Here is a 17753-nt window from a genome sequence, read left to right as displayed (position 1 = left end):
TGATCCCGGTGCTGAGAGGCATATTACCCTTTTACTATATAGGATAGAGGCCTGGGGGCCGGCTGGTTTGCCCTGAAGGGTGTCCTGGATCAGGGTGGGGGGTCCCCACTGGGGTGCCTGGCCAGCCTGGATGAGGAGATGATGGCTGTTTGCAGCTGGTCACACACCCTTCAGGGTGGGGGTCCCCACTGGTGTGCCTGGCCAGCCTGGGTGAGGGGATGATGGCTGTTTGCAGCTGGTCACACACCCTTCAGGGTGGGGGTCCCCACTGGGGTGCCTGGCCAGTTTGGGTGAGGGGCTGAGGGCTGCTTTCAGGCGGTTTTGACTGAAGCTCCCAACCACTCCTTTTTTTCTTTTTTTTTTTTCTTCTGGGCCAGCTTTAGCTCTGGCTCTAGCTCTGAGGCTTCCGCTGCTGGTTTGTTTGCTGTTCTATAATCAAAACAATGTATAACTCCAGCTCTGAGATCCCAGCCGGCTATATTTGTTAGAATGTTTCAAACTGCCAGCTCAGAGGCCGGCAAGTCAGGCGTTGGAGTCCGCAGTCACTGGAGCAAGCAAGCCTCATGTTCGCTTCCAGCTGCCTGGCTGCCGGCCGCCATCTTGGCTGACAGTTAATTTGCATAAGGATACGCTGATTAGCCAATGGGAAGGGTAGCGGTCGTACGCCAATTACCATTTTTCTCTTTTATTAGTGTAGATCAGGGCAGATAGAGATAGACCCTGGAGTAAGGGTGGATCAGAGCACCATGTGACTTCAAATTAATGAACCTACTCAGGTTCCTCTTCTCACATAGAATGCATTTAGTGAAACTTATTTGCCTTTGTACAGTCCAAAAGTCATTTTGCATTTATTTTTACTTTTTTTAACAGTGGGGCCACAAGTTGGAGGACTCCACTTTTTAAAAAATATATTTTTATTAAATTCAGAGAGGAATGGAGAGAGACAGAGAGAGAGAGAGATGGAGAGAGAGAGAGAGAGAGGCATCAATGATCATAAGGAATCATTGATCAGCTGCCTCCTACAGGCCCCACACTGAGGATTGAGTCCACAACCTGGGCATCTGCCCTGACAGGGAACTGAACCATGACCTCCTGGTTCATAGGTCGATGCTCAACCAGTGAGCCATGCTGGCTGGGCTCCTGTTTATTTTTTATTAGAAACAATATATACACATTTATAATAGCAATATAGCATAGCAATATTTAGTTAGATTTTAACCCCACAGTATCTCCTTAAACATTATTTTTGTATACTTCACATTTTATAGCTTTTGTTCTGGATCAAAGTTATTTATCAGAACACACACTAACTAGGTAATGCTAATCAAGTCTTATTTACTATATAGCTTCATTATCAAAAGCATGATTCTGAACCATTGGCACACAATGAAACTTCAATTCTTTTGTCCTTCTTTTAAGGATGTTCTCCCTTACCCTACCTACTTTGATTTTCTAGGAGTCTTTCTTTTTATGAAACGGTTTGGTGTATAAGTAATTCACTCCCTGATACTGGCTTTCCATGTTTCATCAGTTCAGCTTGTCTTGTGTTTCTGTGATCTCTATTGATGTTTGACTGTACATTTAATTTGTCATTTATCTTTTTAATGTTTAGAAGGCCACCTGAAGGCTATTTGAATGTGAAGGGAGCAGGCTACAAAAACAATTACAACCTTAAAGTTTTCTCATGTGTTTTGCATTGAGCTATTTGCTTATACTTTGAAAATTATAACTAGCTTTGAATTATAAAAGCTTTATATAACTCTTCATATTGTCTATGTAAATTACTATATTGTATGTTCCATTTCATAAACCAGTCAATAATTGAATTATTCATTCACTGCCTTATACCAATAGTGATTTATCATATTTTCCTTCACATTAAAACACTAGGGGCCCAGTGCATGAATTTGTGCACTTGAAAGGAACTGTGGGCCCCGAGGCTGTGGTGGGCACAGGGGCAGGTCTCAGCCCCTTCTCCGCACCCCAGCCCTGCCCCTCCCACTGTGGCCCCCAGTCCCCTTGCCAACAACCCCACTCCCGCCGCCACAGCTGCCATGAGCTAACAGCACTGGCCTTGCTCGCACCTGCTGATGGCGCCGAGCGATCGGGGCTGGTGCTGGATGCCGGCAGTGAGTGCGAGTGCGAGTGCCAGATCCAGTGCCAGCAGTGGGTGTGAGTGGAGGTGCCGGCTGCAGGTGCAAGCAGGGCTGGTGCCAGCAGTGGGTGTGCGCAGCGGCTGACAGCCCGGATTGCCCCTCAGGTGCAGGGGGAAGTGGAAAAGCCTTCAGGGGTGATTGGGGTTGGCAGCTGCTGCTCACACCCACTGACGGCGCCAAGTGATCGGGGCTGGCGCTGGGCGCCAGCAGCAGGTGCGAGCGCCAGGTGGGACTGCAGCATGCAGAAACAAAGAATTTTCAGTAACCACCAGAGGCTCACCCCGATGACAGCAACCAGTGCCCCGCCTTGGTTTGGCGCCCCCACTCACCTGCTCCACCATCCCACAGCAGCCGATGCCCGCCATGTTTCATGTGTGCCCCCTGGTGGTCAGCACACATCACCGTGACCGGTTGTTTGGTTCTTCCACCATTTGGTCTATTTGTATATTAGCGTCTTATATATATAGATTGTCACCTGGCCAGCAAGGCTCAGTGGTGGAGTATGGACCTATGAACCAAGAGGTCATGGTTCGATTCCCAGTCAGAGCACATGCCCAGGTTGCAGGCTCATCCCCAGTAAGAGACATGCAGGAGGCAGCTGATCAGTGATTCTCTCTTATCATTGATGATTCTACCTGTCTTTCTCCCTCCCTTCCCCTCTGAAATCAATAAAAATATATTTTAAAAAATAATGATAATAAACATTTGCACTTTTCTACTTTTATTATAATTGCTTTCTGCTCACACAAAATTTAATATTACCTGGATACAGATCAAGTGTCCATCAGTAGATGAGTGGATAAAAAAACTGTGGCACACCTAAATAGCTGCAGCAATCCTGAGAAAGAACAAAGTTGGAGGGATCACAATACCAGATATCAAATTATACTACAAAGCCACCTGCTACTGGTACAAGAACAGGCATATAGATCAATGGAACAGAACAGAGAGCCCAGAAATCGACTCAAGCCATCATGCTCAATTAATATTTGACAAAGGAGGCAAGAGCATACAATGGAGTCAAGACAGTCTCTTCAATAAATGATGTTGGGAAAATTGGACAGATACATACACAAAAATGAAACTAGACCACCAACTTACACCATACACAAGAATAAACTCAAAATGGATAAAAGACTTAAATGTAAGTCGTGAAACCATAAAAATCCTAGAAGAAACCATAAGCAACAAAATCTCAGACATCTCTCGTAGCAATATGTTTACAGAGATGTCTCCTAAGGCAAAGGAAACTAAAGAGAAAATAAACAAATGGGGCTACAAAATAAAAAGCTTCTGCACAGCAAAAGAAACCATCAACAAAGCGAAAATGGAGCCCACTATATGGGAGAACATATTTGGCAACGATACATCCAATAAAGGGCTAATATCCAAAACATATAAGGAACTCATACAACTTAACAAAAGGAAAATAAACAATCCAATTAAAAAATGGGGAAAGGACCTAAATAGACACTTCTCCAAAGAGGACATACAGAAGGCCAAGAGACATATGAAAAAATGCTCAAAGTCACCAATCATCAGAGAGATCCAAATTAAAATGACAATGAGGTATCATCTTACACCTGTCAGAATGGCTAACACCAACAAAGTAACAAAGGAGGCAAGAGCATACAATGGAGTCAAGACAGTCTCTTCAATAAATGATGTTGGGAAAATTAGACAGATACATACACAAAAATGAAACTAGACCACCAACTTACACCATATAATTTCACTCATATGTGGAATATAAAACTGAAACTCATAGCCCAGCCTGTATGGTTCAGTGGTTGAGCATCGACCCATGAATTAGGATGTCACAATTCTATTACCAGTCAGGGCACATGCCTGGTAATTTAAAGTGCTGGCGAGGGTGTGGAGTAAAGGGAACCCTAGTACACTGCTGATAGGAATGAAGACTGGTGCAGCCATTATGGAAAACACGATGGAGTTTCCTCAAAAAATTAAATATGGAACTACCATTCAACCCAGTGATCCCACTTCTATGAATATATCCTAAGAAACCTGAAACACCAGAGAGAATGTATGCACCACTATATTCATAGCAGCACTATTTACAATAGCTAAGATCTAGAAACAGCCCAAGTGCCCATCAGCAGATGAGTGGATTAAAAAACTGTGGTACATCTATGCAATGGAATTCTATGCCACTATAAAAAAGAAGGAAGTTTTACCATTTGCAACAGCATGGACGGAACTGGAGAGCATTATGCTAAGTGAAATAAGCCAGTCTGAGTAAGACAAGGACCATATAGTTTCATTCATATGTAAAATTTAATGAACAAACTGAACTACCAAGCAAAATAGAGACAGACTCATAGATAGAGAGCAGGCAGACAGCTCTGGAGGGGTTGGGGGGGGGGTGTAGAGGGATTGAGAAAAAAAAGTGAGAACTCATGGACATGGACAACAGTGTAGTGATTGCTGGGGTAGAGGGGGATGGGTGGAGGTAGTAGAGGGCAGAGAGGGGATAAAAGATGATGAAAAAAATAATATAAATGAATAAATAATGTAATATTATTATCTGCATTAATCATAAATATGTTTTCAATTTGAGGCATGCAGTTATCTTTACTACCAAAACAGAACAAGGAGTTATTGTCCTTTTCTACTCCTTCTTCATCATCTTTGGTGTTAGTATTTTTTTCTCTTCCTTTTATTTTTTTATCTATAATATTTTAAATTTTTAATTAATTAAATTTATTGGGGTGACATTGGTTAATAAGATTATTTGGCCCTAACCGGTTTGGCTCAGTGGATAGAGCATCAGCCTGTGGACTGAAGGGTCCCAGGTTCGATTCTAGTCAAGGTTGTGGGCACATCCCCAGTAGGGAGTGTGCAGGAGACAGCTGATCAATGTTTCTCTCTCATTGATGTTTCTAACTCTCTATCCCTCTCCCTTCCTCTCTGTAAAAAGTCAACTATATATATATATATATATTGTATATATATATATATATATATATATATATATATATATATAAAGATTATATGGATTTCAAGTGTACATTTTCATAATACATGATCTATACATTGCATTGTGTGCCCACCACCCAAAGACAAATCATCTGTCACCATATATTTGACTCCCTTTACCCTTTACTACCTTCCCCCCTATGTTTATGAGTTTCAGTTTTAATACATTTTGGTTTTTTAATTGATTTCAGAGAGAGGGAGAGATAGAAACATCAATGATGAGAGAGAATCATTGATCAGCTGCCTCCTACATGCCTCTACTGGGGATCAAGCCCAAAAACCCAGGCATGTGCCCTGACTGGTAATCGAATTGTGACATCCTAATTCATGGGTCTATGCTCAACCACTGAACCATACAGGCTGGGCTATGAGTTTCAGTTTTATATTCCACATATGAGTGAAATTATATTTTTAGCTTCTTCTGACTGACTCATTTCTCTTAGCATAACACTCTCAAGGTCCACCCATGTTACAAATGGATGTATTTCATCTTTTCTTATGGCTGGGTAGTATTCCATTGTGTATATGTACCATATCTTTTTTATCCAATCTTCTATTGAAGTACACTTCGGTTGTTTCCATGTCTTGGCCACCACGAATAATGCTGCAATAAAATAAACATATCTGCATATATATGAGTAAATGTTTTCAATTTTTTGAAAAAGGATTGATGGGTATATGGTATCTCTATTCTTCATTTTTTTTGAGGAACCTCCATACTGTTTTCCATAGAGGCTACACTAGTTAACATTGCCCACAGCAATGAAGGAGGGTTCTTTTTTTCTCCACAACCTCTCCAAACTTGTTATTACTTTTCTTGTTGATAATAGCCAGGTGTGAAGTGGCATCTCATTGTAGTTTTGATTTGCCTTTCCCTAATGGCTAGTAAAGTTGAGCATCTTTTCATTTATCTGTTGAGCATTTGCATGTCTTCTTGGGAGAAGTATCTTTTCAGGTCCTCTTTTTTTTAAATGGCCCATTTTTAAAATGGATTGTTTCTTTGTTGAATTGTATGAGTTCTTTATATATTTTGGATATTAACCCCTTATCAGAGCTGTTGTTTGCAAATATCTTCTCCCAATCAGTTGGTTGTCTTTTTGTATTGCTAGCAGTTTCTTTTGCTGTGCAGAAGCTTTTTAATTTAATATAAGCCCATTCATTTATTTTTGCCTTTACTTCCCTGGCCTTTGGGGTCAAATTCATAAAATCTTCTCTAAGACCAAGGTCCATAAGTTTAGTACCTATGTATTTTTATACATAATTTACTATTATACTATAGATTTTATATTTAGGTATTTGATCCCTTTTGAATTAATTTTTGTACATGGAACAAGCTAGTTTCATTCTTTGAAATGTGGCTTTCCTATTTCCCCAGCATCATTTATTGAAGAGGCTTTCTTTTCTCCATTGTGGTTTTTTGTCAAACATTATTTTCCTGTATATGTGGGTTTATTTTTGGGTTCTCAATCCTGTTCCATTGGTCTGTGTGTCTGTTTTTCTGCCAATAGCATACTGTTTTGATTATTGTTGGTTGTTCTGTAATATATTTGAAGTCAGGTAGTGTGATACCTATAGCTTTGGTCTTTTTTTCTGAGGATTGCTTTGGCTCTTCTGGGTCTTTTGTAGTTCCATACAAATATGATGATTTTTTATTATATTTCTTTAAAAATATTATTGGGATTTTGATGGAGATTGCATTAAACCTCTATATTGCTTTGGTAATATGGACATTTTAACTATGTTGAATCTTCCAGTCCATGAACATAGACTATGTTTCCATTTCATGGCATCTTTTTCAATCTCTTTTAATAATGTTTTGTAGTTTTCAGTATATAGGTCATTCACATCCTTTGTTACATTTATTCCTACATATTTTATTCTTTTTATTGCAATTGCAAAAGAATTTGGAGTTTTTTTAAAATTTCTTTTTCTGAAATTTCATTATTAGTATATGGGAATGCCGTGAATTTTTGGACATTAATTTTTAATTTTTTTTTATTTGAGAGAGAGAGATCAATCAATTTGTTGTTCCACTAATGTATGCATTCGTTAGTTGCTTCTTGTATGTGCCTTGACCAGAGATCCATCCCACAATCTTGTATCCTGACAATGCTCTAACCAACTGAACTACCAAGCCAGGGCCTGTACTTTCATTATGTATCATGCAACTTTACTCTATTTATTGTTTCCAGTAGTTTTTTTGGTGGTTTTTTAGGGTTTTCTATATACAAAATCATGCATCTGCAGAGAGTGACACTTTTTTCTCCTTTCTTTTATTAGGTTGGTTTTGTTTTATGCTGTGTGATACCTATCCAAGGTGGTTCCTTAACAACATTCAGCTATCCATATTAGATTTTATATTTATTTGTACAATAAAGTGTTGTACAAATATTCTTTATTTCTGTATAATTTTTTTAGGAGGGTGGAGTCACCAGATTATTTAATAAGGGCTGGGGGGAGGGGTGGTGTTAAAAAGTATTATCACTCATTGGCATCTTGAGTGATGATCTAAAAGCCTCCTAATAGCCCTGACTGGTTTGGCTCAGTGGATAGAGCATCGGCCTGCGGACTGAAGGGTCCTGGGTTCAATTCCAGTCAAGGGCATGTACCTTGGTTCCAGGCACATCCTCGGTAGAGGCTGTGAAGGAGGCAGCTGATCAATGCTTCTCTCTCATCGATGTTTCTAACTCTCTTTCCCTCTCCCTTCATCTCTGTAAAAAATCAATAAAATATATTTTAAAAAATAAAAATTAAAAATAAAAGCCTCCAAATAAGGTCTTAGGTGGCAAAACGAAGACAGTAATGGACTTCAAGAGACTTCTCAACTGAAATTCTGCCTCAATGTGAGGCCACCTGGGTGCCTGGTGTGCAGAAACGAACAAGGGGAAATCCATCAAGTACGGGATGGGGTGGTAGTTGTTCAGATTCCTAATTTTACCTAAGACTGGCCTTGTTCCTGTGAATTTCACGGTCGCAGGCCACGGGGCCTGATGTCACCTCGGCCCCTGATGACCTTCATCAGCCTGGGGTCCCAGACGGCGGGAAAGCTGGGGTGCAGAGGACAGGTGGGGAGGGGGGGAGGTTCGGAGGAAAGTCATGGCTGCTCCTTCTTCTCCAAGTACCCGCGGAGCCCAGAGTCGGGGTTCCCCTAGAGCTCATCACATGCACAGCCCAAGCTTTTCAAACTGGCCCACAGCTCCTGGAGGCCTGAGTGATTTTTACGGTTTTTTTTCTTTAATATTTCCTTTCAAGTTCTCCACAGTTGATGATTTTCTGCTGAAAAATGGCTGAGAAAAAGGACCTATTCCATTTCAGTTCCCATCACTGCCATTTCGACGTGAATGCGACCTTGGGACCAACTTCAGAAATGCTAGACGGGGCCGGAGGGGCGGGCAGGGTGGGGCAGAAAGGGTCAGAGCGCAGGCAGAGGAAGGGGCGCCTCTGGACTATTGCGCCCTCTGCTGGCCACAGGCGTAGGGTGGTGGACTCCCTGGGTCATTGCCTGCAGCACGTGACTAGAAGTCCCTGGGTGGGAATCTCCCTGGGGCAGTGGTTCTCAACCTTCCTAATGCCGCGACCCTTTAATACAGTTCATGTTGTGGTGACCCCCAACCATAATATTATTTTCATTGCTACTTCATAACTGTAATTTTGCTATTGTTAGGAGTTGTAATGTAAATATCTGATATTCAGGATGTATTTTCATTGTTCACGACCCACAGGTTGAGAACCGCTGCCCTGGGGCGAGGCGGGATACCTGGAAAAGAGAGCTGGCAGTCTGTGGCCTTCAGGAGGGCCAAGTGCAGAGCTCAGAATCCTTTTTTATTTACCAAACTATATTATTACTGTAAATTTTTATTTTTATGCAAGTGTCCTCATGATTCATGTTCATTCTTCAGCATACATATTTGTTATGCCATTGCTGTAAGGTTTTGGCAATTATTTTTAGAAAAAACATTTTATTCTAATAATTTAAAATTTAAAATAAATGAATCACATTAGTTATGCCAAGAACAATTATCCCCAAATGAATGCTATATAGTCTTTTTTAAAATATATTTTTATTTATTTCAGAGAGGAAGGGAGAGGGAGAGAGAAATAGAAACATCAATGATGAGAGGGAATCATTGATTGGTTGCCTCCTGCACTCCCCACACTGGGAATCCAGCCTGCAACCCCGGCCTGTGCCTTTGGCCGGACTTGAACCTGGGAACTTTCAGTATGTAGGCCGACGCTCTATCCACTGAGCCAAACCAGCTAGGACTGTATAGTCTCTATGTATATATTACCTATTCTTTCAAACAGAATTTCACTATTGACTTAAATATTTTTTTCATTGATTATCTTTGCATTTTTAAAATCCTTATTTGTATATCTGCTGTGGTTTGGATGTTTGTATCCTCCCCAAATTCATATGTTGACATTTTAATGCTGAATACCATAGTATTAGGAGGTGGGGCCTTTGTAGGCCATGAGAATCAAGCTGTCATGAATGGGATTAGTTTTCTTATGAAAGAAACCTCAGGAGATCCCTTTCCCACGGGGAAGAAGGTTCAAGCTGGGGACCAGGAAGAGGGTCCTCGCCAGAGGCGCATGCTGGTACCTTCATCTTGGACTTCACCTCCAGAACATTGAGAAATAAATTTCTGTTGTTAATAAGCAACCCAGTCTGTGGTATTTTGTTAAAGCAGTTTGAAAGAACAAAGACAATATCTCTTCACAAATCAAAATAGTAATGTTGATATAATTACTTCTTGAAAAAACTGTCATCGTGTACAATCACAGATTTATTTCCTGATTTCTCTGTCTCAAGGTAAGTAGATAGAAAAGTGTTATTTTCTTTAAGCTCAGCAATGAATCGTTAGAAAATTATCGCTTTAATGGTCAATCTTAAATAAGTTTCATTTACAGAAATTAACGGTTAGGTTTAGGTTTTGAGAAAACTTAAATTATTTAGTTATTATGGAGAGAAAATAACAGCTCATACATGATCTCTTGCACATTCCGCTCATGCTAGTCTTGATTGTAAAAATCTTTCAGAAATTATTGTTAATGAGTAATAAAACTAACCAACAATTAAACTGTCACTTAATGGCTGCCATAAAGATGGACAGATGCTACATTAATTTGTCATCTGTGTATTATTAGAATCATTTAATTCTAAAACGTGATGAGGTTTTATACCACAGAATGCTGAGAATGGACAAAACTCGTGACAAGAAAATTATGTAGCGAATATCATGGAATAAAATGCATGGAGTGAATGCTTATTTAAAACCAATTAAGTAAAGTTCAAGCAGAATAATGCTTCCTATCTTTTTAAAATATATTCCTAATGATTTCAGAGAGGAGAGGAGAGGGAAAGAGAAAGAGAAACATCAATGATGAGAGAGAATCATTGATTGGCTGCCTCCTGCACATGTGCCCTGACTGGGAATCTAACCGTGACCTCCTGGTTCATAGGTTGATGCTCAACCACTGAGCCACGCCGGCAGGACAATGCTTGCTATCTTGACATGATTAATGAACAAGAGTTAAAGAATAAAAAAATTAATTTTGTTTATTAATTAGGTTTGTAAGAAGTACTTCATTTCAGAAACAGTTTATGAGTTTAGTCTTCTATAGCAATTGTAATTCCTACATGCTATTTTGTTAAATTATTCAATTTCCATTATTTTCATGAAATAAAAATAATTTGTAAACAGTTCAGAAATAGTGTGAATGTAATAATTGTAATGACCTTGCCTTATTTATTTAAATTTAGTTGTTTTGCAAGAAACCTTTTCTTTAAGGAAATTTCGTGGGGGTTTTTTTCATTAAAATGTGTTGCAGAATGAAAGACTACATGAAGCTATTAATAACACAACAAATAACTATGTACCAAACATTCAGTTGAAGAAAAATAGTTATAACAATAGAACTGGCATTTTCTGTGAGTACCACCACTCTCCAATCACTTCCTCCTCTATGGTACCTACTACCCAGAGAGAATTCTATCCTGCGTTTACTTTTGGCAATATACAAGCATCTCATTATGTTTCTTACCACATTTGAAAATATCCTCAAGAGTAAAATTTGGCTTCCATATTTTCCTTTTTTAATTTTGCTTTTGTAAATTATAGTTTATAAAAATCTTTGCTTACATAAGGACATGTAGACATGGAAGAATTCCTCTTGGACATTTGCTTAGGAATGAAATTATGTTTAATACACCAACTTTCATTAATAGATATTACTAAATTTCTTCAACAGTGCAAAAAAGTTCATACTGTTTTATTTTACTTTTTATTTTTAATATATTTTTATTGATTTCAGAAAGGAAGAGAAAGGAAGAGAGAGATAGAAACATCAATGATGAGAGAGAATCATTGATCAGCTGCCTCCTGCACACCCTCTACTGGGTATCAAGTCTGCAACCTGGGCTTGTACCCTGACTGGGACTGGGAATCGAATGGTGACCTCCTGGTTCATAGGTTGATGCTCAACCACTGAGCCACACTGGCTGGGCAAGTTTGTTCTGTTTTACACCCTCATTATCAGATAGAATATTGCCAGGATGTTAAAATTTTCCTAACCAGGCAAGTGTGACTAATTGTTCCTTTCATTTAAATTTGCATATATGTGACTAGTACATGTGGTAGCTTTTAATAGATTAATTGCCCAACATTTTCATTTTCAGACTTTTTGCTGCAATTATTGACGCTCTTTATATTCTCGCACTTACATTTTAATAAAGAATGAAGCTTAGAAGCACTGGGCCTCCACCCTTGACCCCACTTAAAACAGAACCCCAGGACCGTGTGTACATTCTCTCTGTACCCAGGACCTCACTGTGTGGCCACAGGTGTGCTGTGTAATTTCTCCAGGTCTTATAAGTAATAAACCTGCATCTTGTCAAAGTTTCTTGATGGCTGTTACTAACGGGTGCCTCGCAGTCAAGAACCACAAGGGCTAGTCCAGCCACAACACTAGCTATGGATAGGCGGAGACCAGTACAAAACACAGGGCTGCAGTGATTTTTTTTTTTTTCACTTTATGCCCTTGGATGGACCTCTTTGCTGTCTCTTTAGACTTTAAAAAAAAAAAAACCAGAAGCCATATTTTTGAATAGCTCTCTGATGCACGTAATGCTTTACTTGAAAGCCTCACAAAGTTGAGTAGGTCCCACAGTAAGTGAAAGCTCTCTTAAAAGTCGGGCCCTCTAGCCCTAGGAGGTGTGGCTCAGTTGTTTGGGCGGCGTCCCGCACACCAAAATGTTGCTGCTTAGTTCTTAGTAGGGGGCATGCAGGAGACAGCCATGGATGTTCCGTTCTCACATCAATATTTGCCTTTCTCCCTCTCCTCCTCTCTCTAAAAAAAAATAATAATAAAAATAAAATATATAAAATAACATTTAAAAAATCGGGCCGTATAGCAGGTCCAATGATAATGGTGTATAAAGATATTTTTGAAGTCTATGGCAACTTTACTATATTTTATTTTCTTACAAATGTAATTAAACACACATGATGTGCATGTGTGTATAAATATGTATTTAAGACTTTGAAACATAAGTCCACTGATGATTTGTTTTATCGTTAATTCCCATTTTTAAAATGTTGACTTTAAGGAAAGAAATGTAAGGACTACTGAAAATAGATACTTGAATTTTTTCTGATTACAAATTGACTTTCTGCTGTAGTGTCTACTTATTTACAGATAAATTCTTAGAAACTTCAAGAACAAAAATTAATCAGTTTATTTGATAGATATTTAGAGTATATATCATGTACTATGTACTATGCCTGCTATGTACTATGTCACATTAGAGAAGCTGGACCTATAGCATGGAAAAAAACAAACTATTCTCAGATCTCTTTAAACTAGTATGTCAATATTAAGTAATGAAATTTAAGTGAGATTTAGAGACCAAGTTCTATTACTTGTTTTAATTGTGTTCCCTGGATTTCCAGCCAAATATTCAAAGAATTCAAGTCTTTCCCATCTGAATTACTTTATCTATTTTCAATTATAAATTAAGAAATATTTTTTGAAAAATACTTACAAAACTTTGATTATTTTAGATAAGCTTTTAAACTGCTTTAACTCTTTCAAGTCACTCATTTACTCCTTAAGTTCCAACTAAAGTCAATTTCAAGAATTTCTTAAAATCTTACAAATGAATTTAATCATGTGCCATGCCCTCTGGGAGATTAAATCAATGAATTAATGAATGAAATAATCATCAATCCAAATAAATGCAACTTTCCTCAAGTAACCTACAAAATTGTGCATTGTAATTTTAATCATTATGATTAAATAAAAAGAAAAAATATACTATATGCACAAGGAGTAAATTGATTCAATTTCTAAGAACTAAAGACTAGGCAAAGTTCTTCAGAAAATAAAATTGTTACTTTACAATAAACTTTTTATAGGAACAAAATCAATACCTAAAAATATCTTTAAGATAGGCATTATTATCATCCTAGTTTATAGATGAAAAATCTCTGGCACAAAGAGATAAAATATATTGTCCAAAGGAACACACTGCCAAAAAAATAAAAAGAGGAAAAATCATTTGAACCTAGATAGTATGGTTCTAGAATCAATATTCAATTTGGTTGTCTATTACAAAGAGTATAAGAGTATATCTGTATAGTAATACTTAGTATTTTGCTCAACTTAAAGGAAAACAATGTTTATTGCAGGTTTTTGTAGACATAAACAGATACTGATACATTTATTGAAATTTGAAAATTTAAGATAAAATACATCATCCCCCCCCAAAAAACACAATTCCATTTAAGTCACTTGGCTCTATGTTAAATAAATTGAGGAATTCTCTTCTGAAATAGGAATGTAGACATTGCAATTGATTCAGTGGCAGCATGAGGGCATCCTAAGATCATGGATATACAGTCATTTAATCACCTATAGTGGTCTTCGACTATAGCTTGCAGACATATTTATTTTACTAAAACAGAACCACTTTGAAAACAATCTGTCTTCCTGCAATAGCTGAGAGATAACAATTGAAACTCTTACTTCAAAATACATATTTGTTAAATTTCATAGAATACTTCTGAGCAGACACATTTTTGCTTTTCTACTTCTTCCCATAATTGCCCTACATTGGATTCTATTAGCCTAATAGACACTATTGGAGTATCTGTTCAGCATTTCTCTAAGGACGCTTCATCAAAGTAAAGGACTGTTCGCCTGGCATCTAAGTTTCCATTCTGCCTCCTCTTTTTCTTCCTGAGAAAAGGAGACGGGCTCTTGAGACATGCTTGAAACTCAGGGTCTCTGAGCTGATCACTTCATCTGCGAGGCACAGAGACCGGGAGTAACAGATTTAGGTTCATTACAGACTCCTTCTGAGACCCACCATACTGACATGAAAACTGATCTTGTAACCTGTTTAATGTCCTAGAAAATTACCGTTTTTTAAAACAGGTTTCATGACTTGTCTTCCATTTAATAAAACAAAAATACATTTTAGATTAAGATAGCATGAAAATCATGTTTGAAAAAATTGATGACTCAATTATTAAATGAAATAAAACTTATTTAAGCAAAAATATTGATAAATCAGAATACTTAACATTTACTAAAATAATATAGCTTTTTATGAATTTGATGTCTAGGGTAAAGCATTATAGCATATGGTTTGGTGTCAGACAAAACTGCATTTGATAAGTGGTTGCTGTGGAAGGCAGTTAGACAGACATGAGCAGAGCAAGGACCGTGGACCAGGTGCAGAAGCCCTGGGTGCCTAGCAAAGGACAATTGGAGGATGGGACCTGGCACCCTGGTTAACTTTTCCTTCTCTAGCATATTGCTGCTCACGCGTTCTCATGACCTTTTCTCCCTAGAGATAACAGCTAGGCCTCAGTTGTATTTCAGCTGCAGGCCCAGAAAAGCAGCAAAACCAGACAAATGTCCAGAAAAGGAGCAAAACCAGACAAGCAATGGACCCTGAAGGACACACCTGGAAAGCTGCTGAATATTCTATTGAGATCTTCCCCTGGGGCCTCCTCTAAAATCTCCACCCTTAAAACCCTTAGGACAGTGAAGAACTCTCCCTCCCAGGAGACGCCTCTGCGCCTTTCCCTTCCCCAGCCCTCTCCTCCCCCCCAGGCACATCACCTTTACCTTCTACACTTCAAAGCCCCAAGGGCCCTTCAGTTATCAATGAATATTGGCTGCTGTTTATTTTATCTTCTTTAAAATATCCTTATTTTTAAAAATATTTTTTAATGTTTTTATTGATTTCAGAGAGAGGAAGGAAGAGGGAGAAAGATATAGAAACATCAAGGATGAGAGGGAATCATCAATCTACTGCCTCCTGCATGCCCTACATCTGGAATGGAGCCTGAAACCCAGGCATGTGTCCCAACTGGTCAGTGACACAATGGAACTATGACCTCCTGGTTCAGAGTTCGACACTCATCCACTGAGCCACACCAGCTGGGCTTTTTATTTTCAAAAAGTTAGCAGCTCTCATCCTATATACAGAAACCATATCAAAATATTTTAACAGCATATTTTATCTTTTCATTTCCAACAAATTCTCAGAGCTTTGTTTCTAATATGTATGTTTGCTTTAAATATAAAACTGATTTGAATGAAAACTGAGGCAAAATAAAATGCTCTACAAGGCTAGTGTGAAATCTCACATAATTGAAATTCTGGAGGTGACAACTGTATATGGCTATGAAATGTTCAACACTATGAAATAATAATAGGGAAGTTCTAATGAACCATAGAAATTACAAAGAAATACTGATAGGACTTACCTACTTAGTGATCTGCTGAGTGTGTGTGTGTGTGTGTGTGTGTGTGTGTGTGATTCATTTTAAAGGGGTAGCCATCATGGTAATACCATACTCCAAATTTATGTATATATCTTTTTTATCAGTTTTCTATTTTTTTCCCATCACTGCTTACGAGCCAACTATAATTGTTTTACACTTTAATTCTTACAACAGGAGACCCAGTTTAAGACTTTCATATATGCAAGCATTCTGAAAATAATGAATATATACAGGTTTATATAATTCTGACATAGACATCTTTATGTAGCAATAAACATTTTGACAAGTCGTTTATATTACAGCATGCACATCAACACAGGAATCATATGTTGGGAAATAATTCTCCATGAGTCTCTCATGTTTCTTCACAATTTGAGAGCCTTTGTTTCTACACAACTTGCAGCCTTGTTTCCTAACGATCTTTTCGAGGAAAACTGTTTAGCAAACCTCCTTGGGTGGCTGATGTAGTGTCTCCCTGTGTCACAAAGGGCCAGCATGCGTAATTCCATGACAGAATGTTCAGGTTTCCTGAGCTAAGCGTGCCTCTCCTGCAAAGCAATCCCTTCCTTATACAGCACACATCTGGGCAAACCATGTAATTTCATGGGACTAGGGAGGCAAGAGAACTGCTTCAAATATAGTAATGCTTATGAATGACAAAGCCCTCTGTCTCTAACCCAGGAGTTAGATTCCTTCTGCTAGTATCCATTTAAAGATGGCAGGCTAACTTGTTAGCTTTTCAGTAGGACAAAATCTCAAACTCTTCCTAATTATGGCTAGTGTTTGAGGAAGGCTGAAATGCTTAAAAGGTATGGCTTTCTGGAAAAGGAAGGATCAGGGCCTGTGAGTCAATTAATAGGCTCTGAGGGAACTCTTTGTGCGCAGGGCAATAAATGGTGCCTTACGTTGGAGGCTATACATGAGAATCTATTGGGGAGGTGGTTACAAGTGAATTGTTAGGAATTAGTGTGACAGGCACCGCTCACAGACACCATAGGAGGTGTTATTGGACAGACCCCTGCGTCAGAGGGAAAGGGCTGTCTTACCATATAAATAAATTTAAATGAGAGACTTTAGAAAATTGCACTGTGATAAAGCCAATTTATTAAAAAATCAAAGAAAATAAATTCAGTTTTTTAAAAATTAAAGCAGGTACACTTATTAAAGAAACAAGACAAGCACCTCTATACATCTGGCTTATGAGGTGCCACCAGCTCTCAGCTAATCTGAAGAGCAAGTGGCATGGGGGAATTCTGCCTTATATACCCTCCTGTCTATAAGGTGTTTTGAATTCTTCTGCTAGATATCCTGGCACAGATGACCTCTGAAGGTCTTCCCTTTTCTTTGTTGTGGCTTTTCCACAATTTATGGGAAGCACTGGCTTTATGTTTAAACAGTGCCATGAGATAAGACTCTCCCCTTTCCTTCTCCCTCCTCTCCTGCATTCTTTTGTGAGAGGGGAGGTTGTAACCCTTTGTTCTCAAGATAAGACCCTGCTACAAGCAGCCTGCAAAGCTTTTTTGGCTTTGTTTCATTTTCCTGCCTCAGTCTCCCTATTACACTCGTCCTGAAATCTTACTAGCTGTTCATTGTCCTATAACATTAGGATCAGAAAACTGCCCGGCCGGCATGGCTCAGTGGTTGACTTATGAACCAGGAGAGAGAAAACTGACTGAAAAAAGAAAGAAAGAAAAAAAATGAAAGGAGAAAGGAAGGAAGAAAGGAAGGAGGGAGGGAGGGAGGGAGGGAGGGAGGAGGAGGAGGAGGACGGAGGAGGAGGAGGAGGGAGGAAGGAAAACGA

Source organism: Myotis lucifugus, unplaced genomic scaffold (genome assembly GCF_000147115.1).
Source record: "Myotis lucifugus unplaced genomic scaffold, Myoluc2.0 scaffold_24, whole genome shotgun sequence".
NCBI classification, from domain to species: domain Eukaryota; kingdom Metazoa; phylum Chordata; class Mammalia; order Chiroptera; family Vespertilionidae; genus Myotis; species Myotis lucifugus.
This window is presented reverse-complemented; position numbering follows the sequence as displayed.